This window comes from Pogonomyrmex barbatus, unplaced genomic scaffold, assembly GCF_055798465.1.
Source record: "Pogonomyrmex barbatus isolate J1 unplaced genomic scaffold, ASM5579846v1 scaffold2, whole genome shotgun sequence".
NCBI lineage: Eukaryota > Metazoa > Arthropoda > Insecta > Hymenoptera > Formicidae > Pogonomyrmex > Pogonomyrmex barbatus.
In genome coordinates, this window is record NW_028297116.1 from 26,045,126 (window position 1) to 26,061,383 (window position 16,258).

The following is a 16,258-nucleotide window of genomic DNA, read 5'->3' on the forward strand; positions in this document are numbered from 1 at the left end:
CAAGATTGAAAAAAAAGATTTTCCGTTTTATTTCGGTTTCCATCACGGATTTTTCTTCTCACTGCTTCTTATCTTGGCGTGGCGCCGACTTTGATTTCCGACTTTGATTTCCGTTTCAAAAGAAGAAATGTCCATTTGACTCTTTCATTATAATCGTTATTTTCGTGTATCTGACGTATTCTCTCGTATCACTTATTAGCAAAGAGTTCAACGATAATCGCTTGAAATATGTAAATTATACGGAAATCAGGGTACGATAATACATCATGCCGTCGCGCCACTCACGGTTTCTGCGCGTAATTCGCGAGATACATTCAGACATGTGTTCGCGATATAATGCAAATTACGTGATATAGAAATGTAGCGCATAATAGGTCTGTAATTTATACAGAAACGCCTTAAGTTCGCCTTTAAAGTGAATTTTATGAATTATAAAGTCTTCTCGGATTTATGGAGTTTACTTCGCGCAAACATTGTTCGCGGATGGAGAACAAATCTGATCCGCGGTGACTCGCGATATAACAAGCGATATTACATTCATAAATTGTATTAATTGGAAATTTTTCCGCGATTAGCTACGATATACCGCTGTTCGTTCGACCCTGTTCACCCTGTGCTAATGGCATCCAATATCGGCAAAAGCCGGGTACCGTAAAAAGTTATCGTCCGCATGTTGCGCCCCATTTATGGTCGAGACAGAAGCCATATGTGGAAATCCGCGTAAATAAGCGCGATACCTTCTCTCGCAGGAGGAAGTACGATGGACTCGTGTGTTTTCGGCGCCAGCTCCGGATTCCGTTTCGTCGCCTTTTTTGTCCGCAAGCCGGCGCACGCCAACACCTTCATACCTGATCGACCGAAATGCCTTCAGTGGGAAAGTATTAGCGCGTCACATTACATTCTCCTTTTGCACGTTCGTTTATTCATTCTTCGCGACGTGTATGCCGCGATAATTGTACTTATCGCTTCTGTAATCACTCATCTGTAATCATTTACGGATAATCCTGATATAATTCCATCAAGTCCGTGATCGGCGATCTGCTGATGTCGCTGGCTGCGTGGACGTCACCACGTGGAATCCATCAATTAAATTATCATAATTTATTTTGATCTCTTCGCTGCAGCGAGCGTGCGTAATTCGTCTGCGTCTGCGTTTTTTCGAGAACTGTGACATCGGGATATCTCTCGCGGAAGGTCTTACTTCGCATTTCAATTCGCATTATCTGTCGGCGAGAGAGCGGACTAAACGAGAGATGGAATCGTCATCCATACGTCGCCGTGACTCCCCAGGAAAATACAGATGTCATCCACGTGACAGGACGTTCTGAGCGTTGAGAAAATTTGATGGAAGATTCTCCATTTAATCTCTCTTCCTGGATCTGCGGCGCAGCATCATCTACCGTTTTAAAAGCGCCTCACGAATGCCGTGCATCTGTTCCGTTCATCAGAATTCTCAATCCTGATCGAACACTGATCGAGGATCGAGGCTACCAAGGCCATTCGAATTTTCGATCTCTCTCCCTCTCTCTCATTCTTTCTTTCTCGTTTTCGTCGAACGTGGGTAGACGATTCCGAGAAACTCTCAGATCGTTCGAAATTTTGAAAACCAACAACGGTTAATTAAGGATATATTATACCTATTCTTATAATTTTTATATTTACAAAGAAACTTATAGAAAACTTACGTATTATTCTAAACTTACGTATTATTCTAATTGCATTTAAAATACAAAATACAAAAAAGTTTAAAATCTGAATAAAAAAATTATTTAAATAAGTAAATAGAAGAGTGCTCTAATGGAATTAAGAAATAATGTCAAAATATCAAATTTCTTTTTTAAGTACTTTAAGTATTCAAGATTAATTATATAGTTTCATTGCAATGCAAAAGTCAGTTGTTCTGTAAATAAATATTTTATTTTATTTGAACCATCACTTGTTTCATTAATATTCTTAATAAAAATTTAATTTTTTTATTTATAAAGCAATTAATCTCTAAACTTTATATAAATCATATCTTGAATACTTAAAGTATTTATATAAAATGATTGATATTTTTATCATTATTTCTTAATTCTACATTTCTATTAAAGCTATTCTATATTTCTACTTTATATTTAAATAATTTTTGATCCAAATCACCGTAAAATTCTTTATATATTAGTTTTAAACGCGACCTAGAAGAATCTATAATTTTTTCCTTATAAATAAAAATAAGTGTAATACATCCTCCTTGGTCGCGTTTGCGGAGATGTGTATTGATAGATTTTATCGTCAGCTACATACGCACATATCAGAATCTAAAATACGATCGCGGTGATGCGCGACGGCTCCATTAACAGGGAGGCCAATCCGCGACGGCGACGCCGTGGCTCCCCCGCGGCTCCCCGGAACGCGAAGTCGCGATATCTATCCTCTCCCGTTTTTCTTTTTTTTCTTTTTCTTATTTACATGCCGCTGCCCGCGACGATCGCGGGCTTCATTTTATAATTGCCGCGGCGACGCGAGTCCACGCGCGGAAGATGGCGGACTATGATAATTTATTAACTAGTCCGGCAGGTCGGTTCCGCGCCTGCTGGACCTGTTGGGAAGGCCCCGATCGACCGGCCTCCGACGTCGGTCGACCGGCTCGAAACGCGAAAGTACCTCCGCTCGAGCGGAAAACCCGCTCGTCTCCCTTCCCTTCCTCCCGCCCCCAAGCGGGTACAGTCCGACTCGCATTCTCGCGCGCGGCTTAATTTATCTAATTGAGGTTGATAGCCGATATCATCCGCATGTCGAAGCGCCGGGCCTCTTCCTTCGCATTCCAGTTCTTGCAGCGAAAGAGAACGCAAAGAGAGGAGCGCGAGAAGGTGGTCTCCCGCCGGAATTCCCGCGTATATACACGCGCTTCTCGCGCGTTACGAGGGGCAAAGGAAAACGACAGTCAAGTAATGATCGTAATAACGTCTCTCTGGCAATGGCGTATGATAAAGAGCAAAGTTCAGCGTTCCCCACCGTTTTACCTAACCGACGGTCTTCGGACTTGTGTCCGCACGTAAATATACGCGTGTCACAGAAACGGCCTCGTACGTACAGACACTGCCTATTTTTAATTCCGGAATTTATCTAATACTTAACGATTTATCTAATTGACAGATGACTGAGAGAGAGAGAGAGAGAGAGAGAGAGAGAGAGAGAGAGAGAGAGAGAGAGAGAGAGAGGATGCTGTGCATATATCTGTAGTCATAAATTGCCTTTTTTTCTTTATTTTTATACGAATAATAATCTTTCGTTTTTTAAGAGTTTTAATGGTACTTTTTTTTCAATGCGTATCAGAGAGACTGACGATGTGCGGCAAGGTAAATCCGCGCAAGGCAATCTAACGCACAGCATCCATAATACATCAGCCAGTTTTTATCATTCTCTCCCATATCTCACGTGCATTTTGCATCTGCGATTCAGCCGCGTGTGTCCAGCGAGACTTCAGCAAAATGCAAAGAGAAAAAGAGAGAGAGAGAGAGAGAGAGAGAGAGAGAGAGAGAGAGACGTGATGTGGTGCCTGGCAACTATGTACGCTGCTGACAAGCGATGTTCTTCGAGTGTAATCCCACGTAATGGAATGTATAAAATTCATAATTGCACAGTCTGGACGTTTATACGCTATACTTAGGCCTTTATGTAACTATATGCGCGCAATGGACTTGACGTTGGTCGAGAGATGCAAGGACATATTGTAGTGCAGAAATGCCTCGACACCCCTCATCGGGGTATCACTTGTCTTAAATTCTTGGAAAAATAGATAAGTTAAAAATGAAAGAAAAATACAAAAGTCCGAAATGAAAATCTTTTAATCTTCAACATCCAATTAAACAATCGGTTGTCTTAATTAGAAATTTGCGAATTTATTTTTCGCAAGACGTGTAAAGGAGCAATTACGACTCAAAATCCAAAATCAAGACATAAGACATCTCAATGGATGTATTACATTTAATTTTATAATTTTTATATTTACAATAGAAAAATTATTAAAAAATACAAGATTATTCTAAATTGCACTTAAAAATAATACAAAAAATTTAATGGCGAAATCTGGATTACAAATTATTTAAATAAATTAAAAATGCAATGGAAATGTAATTAAGAACTAATGACAAAAATCTTAATTTTTTTTATGTAAATATTAAATATTTTATATAAGTATTAAATAAATTTAAATATTCAAAATTATTAATGTAGTTTATTCTGTAAATAAAAATTTAACTTTATTTATATTATCACTCGTTTCGTTTGTACTTTTAATAAAAATTTAATTTTTATTTACAAAATAATTAATCCCTGCATTGCAATGAAAACTTTATTAAAATCTTAAATATTTAAAATATTTATATACAGAAAATGAAATTTTTATCATTATTTTTAATTACATTTCTATTAAAGCACATTTCTATTTTATATTTAATGTTTTATCCATCGATTCTAAACCGCAAAATTTTTTATATTACTTTTAAGTGATCTATAACTTTTTCATAATTTTTCATTGTAAATAAAAATAGATGTAATATATCATTAAGGCTATTTTATGTTACAATTTTGGACCTTGCGGAAAAAAGTGTCAATGCAATTTTCGCCCGATAACGAGTGCATTTCCAAGGAATCCGTAATTCGCCTGGATTCTTGATACCGCGGATCGCACTCGTGGCCCTTAACGATTCGACATTGCGCCAGCAATGACGGCTGTTTCACGATGGCGAGCAACGGCGAGTAGGAAATTCTCGAGCTGTGACGTAAAAAGTTATAGCGCCCCGGGGACGTTTCTTCGGCGCGGCGCCGGCAATACAGGATTACATTTAGTCGCGTACACCGCGAGATGAGGATCCTACTATCTCTTCTTCCTGTCTCGATCTCTTCTCGGCGAAGTCTACGTCGGGAAGAGAAGCGAGCGAACGATAATCTTGCGTGTATCGAGCTAGGAAAAAAAACAGTTTCTGTGGCTCGTAAAGCAAATGGTAAGATAAAGAAACGCGAATATACACTCGCTGATTTGTTTCGAGATTATATTATTATATTATATTATTTATATTAATATATTATTTATATTAAATATTAAAAAATACACACTTTTTATCGCGAGATGTCTATTAATACCAATAGCATTGGACTGCAATTTTTATACCCGCTACAACTAATGCTTTTTATAGTGTTACGATAAAAAAAAAATCAATAAAACTCTACTCTATTTTCTGACAAAGAACAAAATATTCGACAATTTTCTTACGAAATATAGTTTATATATCGTATATACCAATCGTGTATTATATTAATTATGTCACTAAAAATAGAAAGAGTTTATTATAAAGTAATACAATGAAAGCATTAATGCCTCCGTTCAACAAACCAAGTGGCAGGTTTAACGCATAATTTAGTCAGCAAGCGAGATTATAGTTCTGCAAATGCGCTCGCGTTTAACTCGAGAAAATATGTGAGTAACGTCTGCGGTTTCCGGTGCGGGTTCAGTCTTAGAACGAACATACCTTAATTTCCGGCTGTCTACAATTTTAATTATAGACGCGTTCTCCAAAGGAGAGGAGAAAAAGAAGAGAAAAAGAGAGAGAGAGAGGGAGACAGGGAAAGAGAGAGATCTGGCCCGCAGTCTCCACGCTTCCAGGGCCCAATGCGTGCGCGATCCACATTGTTTCTTTTAGAGGCAAATCCAACGGTTAGATCTTGATTAGAGCGACGTGAGTCTACGGGAGTTTATGGGAAGGACGGGCGAGGGAATTTGCACGCCGGATGCCACCAAGTATAATGTGATAAAATTTCCCGTTAAATCGCATTTCGCGTAATCGTCGGCGATCCGAAACGCATCGTCGAACAAACGGTCGCGACGTTCGCCACGTGTCGACAACCGGCTGCTTGTCAGTTGATGTCCGTGTGATCAACCGGGTACCAAGATCTATCACTGTTTATGCGACGCGATGTTTTCCGGTAGGAAAAATTAATGGATGCGCGAGGCGCAATGTGACGCGATCCTTGTTCACCTGGTTTTGTCTTTAATTTTTCTTCTCGTTCTTCTCTCCGGCCGATGTGCGTCTTCTCCTCATCCGCGTGAGAACATCTGAAATTGAGATTGCGACCAAAAGACGCACGATTAATTTCGAGAAGTTCCAATCGCGCAACTCCGCTCGATCGTACATACCTGAAAAGACAAGCGGGCAGAGAGAAAAAAGACAAAAAAGCCTTTAAGGAATGAAAACTTGCGGAAGGCGACGGAAGTAGATTGATTTTTAAAACATCGAAGATTCGTTTCTCGAGTGCAACATGAAAAATATAACGGCATAAATATTGCCAGAATAATCTGGTTGTGTTTTAAGGATTTATTACATCTATTTTTACTTACAATGAAAAATTATGAAAAAAATTATAGATTATATTAGATCGCCCATGTAGGGTTGCTAGTCTCCCATTGGGTGCCTTCCCTGGTGGCACATTGGGGAATGCTCGCCGGCATGCCGGAGGACACCGGGGAAATAAAATACCCGGGGTGGACCAAAACTAGCAACATGAGCAATAGATAAAACAGATAAACAGGATTATCCCAAGTGGCAGTCTGAAAAGCTCGGAAAATCTACCTGCGGAGGTCGGCCCCATAAATTCTGGGCGGGGAGGGACCAACCATTGCCTACTATTGATATTTTATGGAAGAATAACTCGATGCCGAGACCAACGTCGATAACTACAGCCATAGCCGCAATTACAATAGCGACAAAAACAAATCAGCTGATAGTCTATTCAGACCTCGGAGTTCCTCTCTTGGGCAAGCTCCAGATCAAAAAAACTAGCGGAAACGTTAATGATGCTCAACAAAATGGAAATATCCGGAAGAATGTTGAATGGCAAAGGATTCCAGTTCTGAGACAACATAAAAGAAAGAGAACAGATTCACCTCCTGAGGGCAAAATCTTAAATGTCAATAGATTTGCTCTACAACGCTTAACAATGATGGGAGTAATCTCACTTCCAATATAGTTAGCAAAACAGTTAATAAACTATTTCCGATATTGCTGTACGGCATAGAGGATATCACGAAACTGACGCTGCTAAATACAATAGTCTTCGCAGATGACAAGTATAAAGTGACTCCACAACAACTAAGGATCTCTAGCACACGTGTTAAAAAATACAAGAAGATCATAGAATTGATTAGAGAACAAGGATTAATTGGTTGTACCTTTACCTAGAAAGACGACAGGCCATATCGAGTAGTAAAACATCTTCACTTCACAACTCCTACTGAAGCTATTAAAGAAATTATAAAACGTACAAGCAATAAAATAAGAGGAGAAATCACATAAATACAAGATTTGGTTCAAAAAAGAAGTCTCTAAACACATTTTTTGTAAATATAGAACCTGGACTAATAACAAGCTAGTGAAGGATATCACGTACATCTTCAATACACGAATAATCAATTGAAGATCCAAAGAAAAAAAGGACAATTGTACACAATTGTTAGAAATGTTAATAATACGGTCATACCAAAAATAACTGCTTACGTCCCTATAGATGCGTTAAATGTGCAGAGGGATATAAAACAGCTGAATGTATAAAGAAAGACCATAATAACCATAATATCCCAAATGTGCACTGTGCCTCGGCAGTCATCCTGCAAACTATAAAGGATGTGAGGTCTACAGAGAAATTGAAAAAAGAAGAGGAATCGTGATCACCAAACGCAAACCTAAAAAGATCAACCAAAAATCTGTCAAAGCGTAAAGAAAGATGAAGCAATAGCTCCGATACCACAGTTCACACCATCCAACATACTTACACACGCTGAAATTCAAAAGGGGATCGACAACATTACAACACACTGGAAAACGTAATCTACAAACAAGCAGAAAAAATTGATATGCTTGTCAGCCAACTCAGTTCCCTAATAGGACTTGTAATGACACTAACCTCGAAACTAAAATAAGATCCTTTCGAATAGCAACGCGGAATATCAATGAACTACTACCTAGCAAGAAGGAGATCCAGGCTCTTATCGCTATGAATAAACTTGATATATTATTAATCTCTGAGACTCACACACGACTTACAACAAAATTTTTACTTGGCAAGATTTCAAAGTCTACTCGATAAACCATCCGGACGATACTGCCCACGATAAATCTGCAATCATTATTAAAAGTTCGATAAAACACCACGTATCGGCTGACTTCAAGACAGAGCATATTCAAGCGTGTTCAGGCGTGGTAGTTGCCGACTGGCAGAGTCCACTCATCGTGACCTCGGTGTATTATCGTCCAAAGCACATTATTACGAAAAATATGTTTAGTGAATTCTTCAATACTCTTGACAATAGGTTTGTGATTGATGGTGATTAGAATGCAAAAAACACTTGCTGGGGCTCTAGACTGACTGTTGCCCTGGAGGATAGCATTGACAAAAGTGGACTTGGATATTGGTCACCCGGGAAACCTACGTATTAGCCAACTGACAGTAGTAAAATTCCAGACATCATAGATTTCTTCATAACTAAGGGAATAGGAGAAATTTACACCAAGATTAAGAATTGCTATGATGGTTCCTTGGATCACTCTCTCGTCATAGTGACTCTGAGTACCGCAATTATTCAGCGGGAACCCTAATTACATCTAAGCAACCAAAGAACGGATTGGGAAGCTTTTAGAGAACAACTTGATAAAAAAAAATTAACCTACAAATTCATCTGAAAATCAAGGAGAATGCTGAAGAAGCTGCCATCTATAATATTATCAAACTGAGACATGGACATGGCAAACAGCGGCATGGAAGAGCACACCTGAAAGAGTAGGACCTATCAAGGATGTAATTATCCTCTTGAAATAAGAGCAAAAGTACTGAAAAAGCGGAGACTACGAAGAGTTTGCAATTAAACAAATATCCGGAGGACAAACTAGTACTAAATAGAGCAGGAATTCAAAACCATGTTGTACAAAATAGATAACGACACCACGACGCATAGAATGCAGTCGCAAACTCCAAATGGCATCAATGGATTACTTTGGAGAATCATTAAAAATATTAGGGCATCTATTACAGTTAAGACACCTTTGAAGCTTGAAGCTTTGAAAACAACAAATGGGCTCGTAATGATAGAGAAAAAGCAGAAGCTTTTGCTCAATTACTGGAAGGCGTTTTTATTCCCTGCCAGTATATGTGATAGCAACGAGGAAAAAATTGAGAAATATTTGGACAGTGACTTTCAGTTGTATTTATCACTGACATCTGTCAGTCCAAAATTATGAAATTATGAAATTAAATGAAATTAAAACAGAAATAAAAAATATGCTATTCAGACAAAAAGACATTAGACTTTGATCTCATAACTGCAGAAGTCTTAAGACAATTATCCAAAAAAGGGGTGATCTTCCTAGCATTATTGTTCAATGGCGTCCTTCGAACCGCTTGCTTTTCAAAAATAGAAGGTGTCACAGATTATATTGATCCAAAAATATGAAAAACCGGTAAATTGTGTTTGTTCTATCGACTCATCAATCTTTTACCAATATTATCCAAACTCCTTGAGAAAGGAGTAACCAAAGGGATAATAGTGACGTTTGCAGACGATACAGCAGTAATGTCTAGAAATCGTGACCCAGAATTAGCATCTAGGAGCTACAAATACAATTGTCCAAACTATGACAATGGTTACTGGATTGGAGAATTAGAGTCTATCCACAGAAATCGAATCATATAACCTTTACCTTGAATTGGGGAAGTTGCCCAGTTAAAATTGGTAATGAAATTTTGCCACAGGTTACAACAGTTAAATACTTAGGTATGCTCCTAGATTCCCACCAGACCTGGAAGTAACATATCCGTGCCAAGAATAATGAGTTGGCAAATAAAACACGAAAGCTTATGATCTTACTTGGCAGGAAAGCTTAATCTCGAAAATAAGCTATTAATATATAAAACTATACTAAAAGTATATAAAACTATACTAAAGCCGATCTGGACCTGTGGCATAGAGTTGTGGGGAACTGCTAGCAACTCAAATATAAAAATATTACAACGATACCAAAATAGTATATTAAAACTCATAGCCCAGACTCCATGGTTGACAAAAAACAGAAGTACATGAGTATCTCCAAATGTCTACAATCAAACAAGAAATAAGGGCAAAAAACCTAAAATATTGTCAAAAGCTATCAAACCATTCTAATCACTTGGCAATAACCTTATATTCGGACAATCATCCACCTAAAAAGATATCACATCCTAGAACTAAATGATGGTGAATCCTATATGAAATCGTAGAATTATCTACTTCTCGCATAACTCATTCAAGAAATCTGCTTATAGTTAAAGTCTGATTGCTGATGTCCTTTAGGTACAAAAAAAATATTAGATCGCGTTTAAAAGTAATACAAAAAATTTTGCAGTGGTTTAGAATCCAGATCAAAAATTATTTAAATATAAAATAAAAATATACTTTAAAAATTAATAAAAAAATAATAACAAAAATATCAATTTTTTTATATAAATATTTTAAGTATTTAAGATGATTTATATAAAGTTTCAGCGATACAGAGATTAGTTGTGCTGTAAATAAAAATTAAATTTTTATTAAGAGTACAAACAAAACGAATATTGATACAAATAAAATTAAATTTCTAATTTTTAATTTTCTCATATAAAAAAATTGAGATTTTTGTAATTATTTTTTAATTACATTTCCATTAGAGCATACTTCTACTTATTTATTTTAATAATTTGTAATTCATGTTCTAAAACACCTCTTTTTTGTATTATTTTTAAATATGATTTAGAATAATTTGTAAGTTTTTCATAATTTTTTCATTGTAAACATAAAAATTATAAATATAGGTGTAATACATCCTTAATATCCCCATTCGTCGCATTTCGCAATCTTTAATCCGATTGGCACGTGAGAAAATATCCATTTCTATGAATATAAATCTGCCGGGGTGGCATTGGTATTTAATTGGTAGGCTGCCGACTCGATGACCCTGACATTTACGTCGCTGCATTTTGCATGTGTTATGCGTGTTAACTCCTTCCCATTAATCGTGTCATCTGCGTCTTTGTCTTTGGTGGTCGAGACTCTCGAGTGATTCGTTTCGATTTCGTCGGAAAACATACATCGCGAAATGAAACTCCGGAAGAACTCTTGTACAAGTTTCTCAACTAATAATAACGTTTTTCCTTTGGAATATAATAGTGAGAGGAGTATAAAAAATACAAGAATGTAATGCTTAATTAGTGAAGCTTTATAATTATGTATAAAAATATTGAAATACATGATCATGTTATTTTTACCTTGAATCAGATAAAAATTATTAGCTAGATAATGACCATAGGAACGTTAATAATGTAATCTTCGTGCGCGTTACTCGACGAAATTCTCAAAGAGCACAGTTACGTGTTAGTCTGCTTTTTCAGGTTATTCTTTCAAGCATTCCATTTTCATATTTATGTGTGTAAATACAATTTGTTACTTTGCCATTTGCACGCGTTAGGCTTATACCTGTGTAAATTCATTTAAAGCGCAAACATTGATTCACAAACCGCTTCCGCCATTCTGTCGTTACCACTTCGACATACTCGTATTTCGTTTTGTTTGTCTGCGCGATTTGAAAGTAATTGCGCGGCGAAAGTGATTGTAAAACAATGTACTAGTTCACAGTTTATCTTTCTTTCTTACACTGGAAGAAAAAAGTGCAGCCCGTTCAGCTAAAAAGAACAGACCTTATATCAAGTTTATTTCTGGACGCGCGAACAAATTTTAATCGTGCTGGTCAATTTTTATTTCTATTTCTAAGAATTAGAAAATAAAACCGAGATTCAAATTAACACATTAGTAGAAATAGATATTAGATATTTTTCTTTAATAAGCATCAATTTTATTACGTTAAATAAGTTTTCAAACCTATTATTTACCTAACTACTAAAGTGCTCAGACAAGATAATAAATTGAACTATAAGACACGCGAACTAATATGTAGAGACGGACTCAAGTTCAATATATATTTAAAAACTCAATAATCAAGTCTCATTTTCTAGGATTTGAGTAATACTCATAAAAAAAATATTTCATATATTGTACGTAAAATAATTAATCATCTAGTTATTTTCGAAAATTTAGACTAAATATCTGCAGAATTTGAAATGTATTTATAAATAGAATGTAAGAATTTGTAAGAATGAAATCTTTTACAAGCATGTAGTCAAACTTTAAAAATAAAGTCATTAAAATTTAAAAAGCGTAATATGAAAAGCTTTTAAATAACTTTTCTATATTTTTATATTTAATTTTCATGATGAGTAATTTATTATTTATTGTTAAACATTATAATAATACAAACGTTCTGACTCAAAAAATATTTACGTAAAAATACTTAAGTACTTATAAAAGAATATATTTAATTCGAGCATATTTAATCCAAGTTCGAGGCTGAAAGTAACACTCGTTTTTCAAAGTTCTCGCAGAGAGTCGAACTGATTTCGTTCAGATTCGAGTCTCCTTAAAAGTGCTGCTTTTATTTTTTGAAGTATTCATAGAGAATTTGAAACTACATTTATATTCAAGCAAACGGATTTTGAATCTATTTGTAAGATAAGCGATCACTACTAATTTGTTTATCAAATCGTATCATTCTTTGTCGCGCAAAAACACGACAAGATTACAGAGCCTTATGAATGTCCTTATTGTCCCGATTAGTTGGGAAACCCTGAAAACATCGCTCTCCAATTATGCAACGACAGCTACGAATGGCGGATTTTCTCTTTTCCAGGGAATCGCGATCGTACAGCACGCGAGGTGTTACCCATGCGAATCGCGCGAGCGTATCCCCACATGTTAACCGAGACGCCTCGGGGCCACGGCGGGGTGACGGCAGAGTGACGGCGGGGGAGGAGGGGGGTCCCGAGAGGTCCCCTTACACGCCGGTGAGGCCCGCCGTACGTACGCCCGCGTTATTTTTTCTCTGAGATAAGATCGGCATCGCTAAAAATAGCGCGCGCGCACCGGCGAGGAGCGAGATCGTTCCCGAGGTACCAAAAATTTATGACAATATCCCACACCGGCGGGATTTTATTGAGATCGACGCCTCCCGAAGAGAAGAGGAATGTGAAGTTTAACGGGGCCCCCCCGTTGCCCTACCATGCCATCATCTCTCCCTCCCGTCCCCCTTGTTCTGCCATACACGACGAACTTCATCGCGTACATGTATGTGTATACGGGCTGTTGACCGCTTTATATAACGAGAAAAGATACCGCAAAAGCTTTCACGAATATTATCAGCGCCATCACATCAGATCCGCGTAAATGTTTTTTCCGCTCTAGTCGCGGAACGGGAAGCGAGAATTTTTATTGGCGGAACGCGGAGGGAAAGCTTCAACAAAAATGCATCGAAAAGATTCTTGAAGTTATCGAAAACGAAGTATAGCGCGAGGAGATCCGCGCGGCCCGACGAAGGCCGCCGCAAGGTCGAGTGCCTTCATCGTTTCTTCATCGTCCCCGATGGCAGAACGAGGGCCCGAGCCATGTAACGAGAGCGCGATAATTCAACAAGATCCAGCGAGCAACTCCCATTAACCGTGACGCTCCGAAAATAACTTTGTTATCGACCTAAATATCGGTGAGGAGAGGAAGGAGAGGGAAAGAAGAAGAGCTCGGATCTAAACTCGATGTGATACCAGCGAGAGAATTCGTCCGAAAGACGCGAAAAAATATCTCGGGGAACGATCTCGATGCGATGCGATCTTGTCGAATTTACGCCGGGACGGGTAACATTAGCGTTTTCGAAGAAGATGATTCGCCGCGCACTTCTGTCGACACTTCGAAATATCTCGCGACTCCTCGTACGCCGCGTTAATTCGAACGAACGAACGATCGCGCCCCGTGGAACGTGGGCGCGTGAATTTTTCCATAAAACGAGTCCCTCCTTCCCTCCCCTCTTCCCTCCCTCTCAATTCTCCGCGGATGTTGCTCGGTCGTCGGCGCGGCGTATCGGGATCAATGACATGTGTGCCCGCAGATTCTCTCCCCCATTTGCAGGGATGCACTCCGTCCGACCACCGAAGAGCCTCCTGTGCGTTAGGCTGCGCGACGGGCGGCATGTATGCAGAATTCCAAGCCACCGCAGCCATGCGCCGCCGCGCCGCCGTCTTCCTCGACTTCGCACGCGCAGCAGGACCTACTGGTTTCTATTTATACACTTGGAGCACGAGACCTTGCGAATGAACGCGGCTCGCTCATCGGCGCACCTCTCGCCGTGCACGACTCGAATTTGCCACGCCGCGCCGCCGCCCATGCGTGATTGACCCTCCGCACTCCCGATACCAGAGAAAGATCCAGGCTGTTTACACTTGTTACATCGAGAAAACGTAATCATAAAGAAGCGATATTTTTCCAGCGAAAATTTAATATAAGCATGGAAATTCATAATTGCATGTTATTATGAATAAATAGTATACGCGCGGCGGACCATTCGGAGTTGCGTAAGATATTAATAATTAATCGCAGAAACAATTCAGAAATAATTCAAATTTATCAAACGAAATGATAGATTACCACAAAGGAATGTATAGTTTGTATAAAAATATCAAAGTGGATTTATTTTATACTTTTTACGATGAAATGCTTTTACCTGCGTTTGAATAATACATATGCAATAAAATAAATTAACATTATTTTATATATATATATATATATATATATATATATATATATAATATAAGATTACGTAAGATCTTGCCAATATTACTGTTTATTAATTTTTTTTAATTTTCTAACCAATTATATGTAAATTGAATTCTCCATTATTAAATTTGCACGTAAATTATAAACGACAAATAAATAAGAAAAATATCAAAAATTCTCTTTTTTCTTTTTTTCTTTCTCGTTCCTTTTCCTCCTTTCTTTTTTCATAGGTATTTTCCTCACACAAATTCTTTTAAACATACATACGATAAGTGTCAATTAATTAATTATGTGCCACCTGATTGAAATCAATCGCATTATTGTTCCCAAAAATGATGAGGTGTTGCCATCTATTACGTCGATTCAGGAATGAGCGATACTTAAAAATAAATCGATGTTTTAAAAATCGACTAAATAAAAAAGATCAAAAAAATATCGATTATATAAAAATTATCAAAGATTCGATTAATCAGTTTATTTTTATTTCTATTATTATATATTCTAATTCTTATTTTAATTAATTTTAAATTCTAAAACATTACTTTCCTATTATTTTTCATTACGTTTTAATTATAATAAGTTTTTTATTGTCATTATCTTAGGACCTTCTTTCACCAATCTTCGGTTAAGTTAATCGACGGTTAACTCGCAGGAGTGCCAACTATAATTCAATGCTCAGAAAATAGTGTGTTTTTTAATCTAATATTCTTTTCGTGTTGTAGGTATTTTGGTAGGTAGATGAAATTGTAAGTAATATCCGATAATTAATGTAAATAAAAATGATTAAACAATCATTTGCTTAAACAAAAATTTTAATACTTATCTATAAATAGTTTACTTCTCAGTTGTTGGCGATAGTGACGGTCGAGTCGGTTAACCGTCGGTTAGCTTAACCGAAGATTGGAAGAGGCTCTTAGTTGCTTTAGTTTGTGTATTTCTTTCGTAGTGGCTGGAAAAATAGATGAAGGCTGAAAAATAGATGATGGCAGAGAACGAGACGTAAGCGCTTACGTAGATGTAGGTTAAGGCAGAGAAAACGTATACGTATCCAATAACTTTTCACGGATACGTGTAATTTCTTACATGTACGTTTTTCTCTGCCTTAAGCCTATTCTACAATGCGTCGTGTGCGATGTCGTGGATCGTGGGCCGTAAGAATGGGCCAATCACAATCAAATATTCTCCCCACATTTGTCTATGATTGGTCAATTCTTGTGGCTTGCGGCTTGCGACACCAACATGCGACGTATTGTAGAACAATCTACTATTACCAATCACATTGATCATAACCAGGATCTGTTACATTGTGATTGGCTGAAATAGAATCAATCGTCAATCGACAACCGTAGCCGCGCAACCGCTAGTCTGATATGGCCTTAATGGAGGTTTGGTAGAGCTCCATTAGAGCTCCAGGAAGCGTCCCAGGGATGCGCACATTTTCAATCGGACACACCACTCACATCAGTCGATGCCTAGGAATTTTCTAGTAAGTTCCTATTAAAAATTTTTTTATTTAATCGACTAATCGGCAATGTGTCCGTTGAACCTTACCCGTGGAGGTTA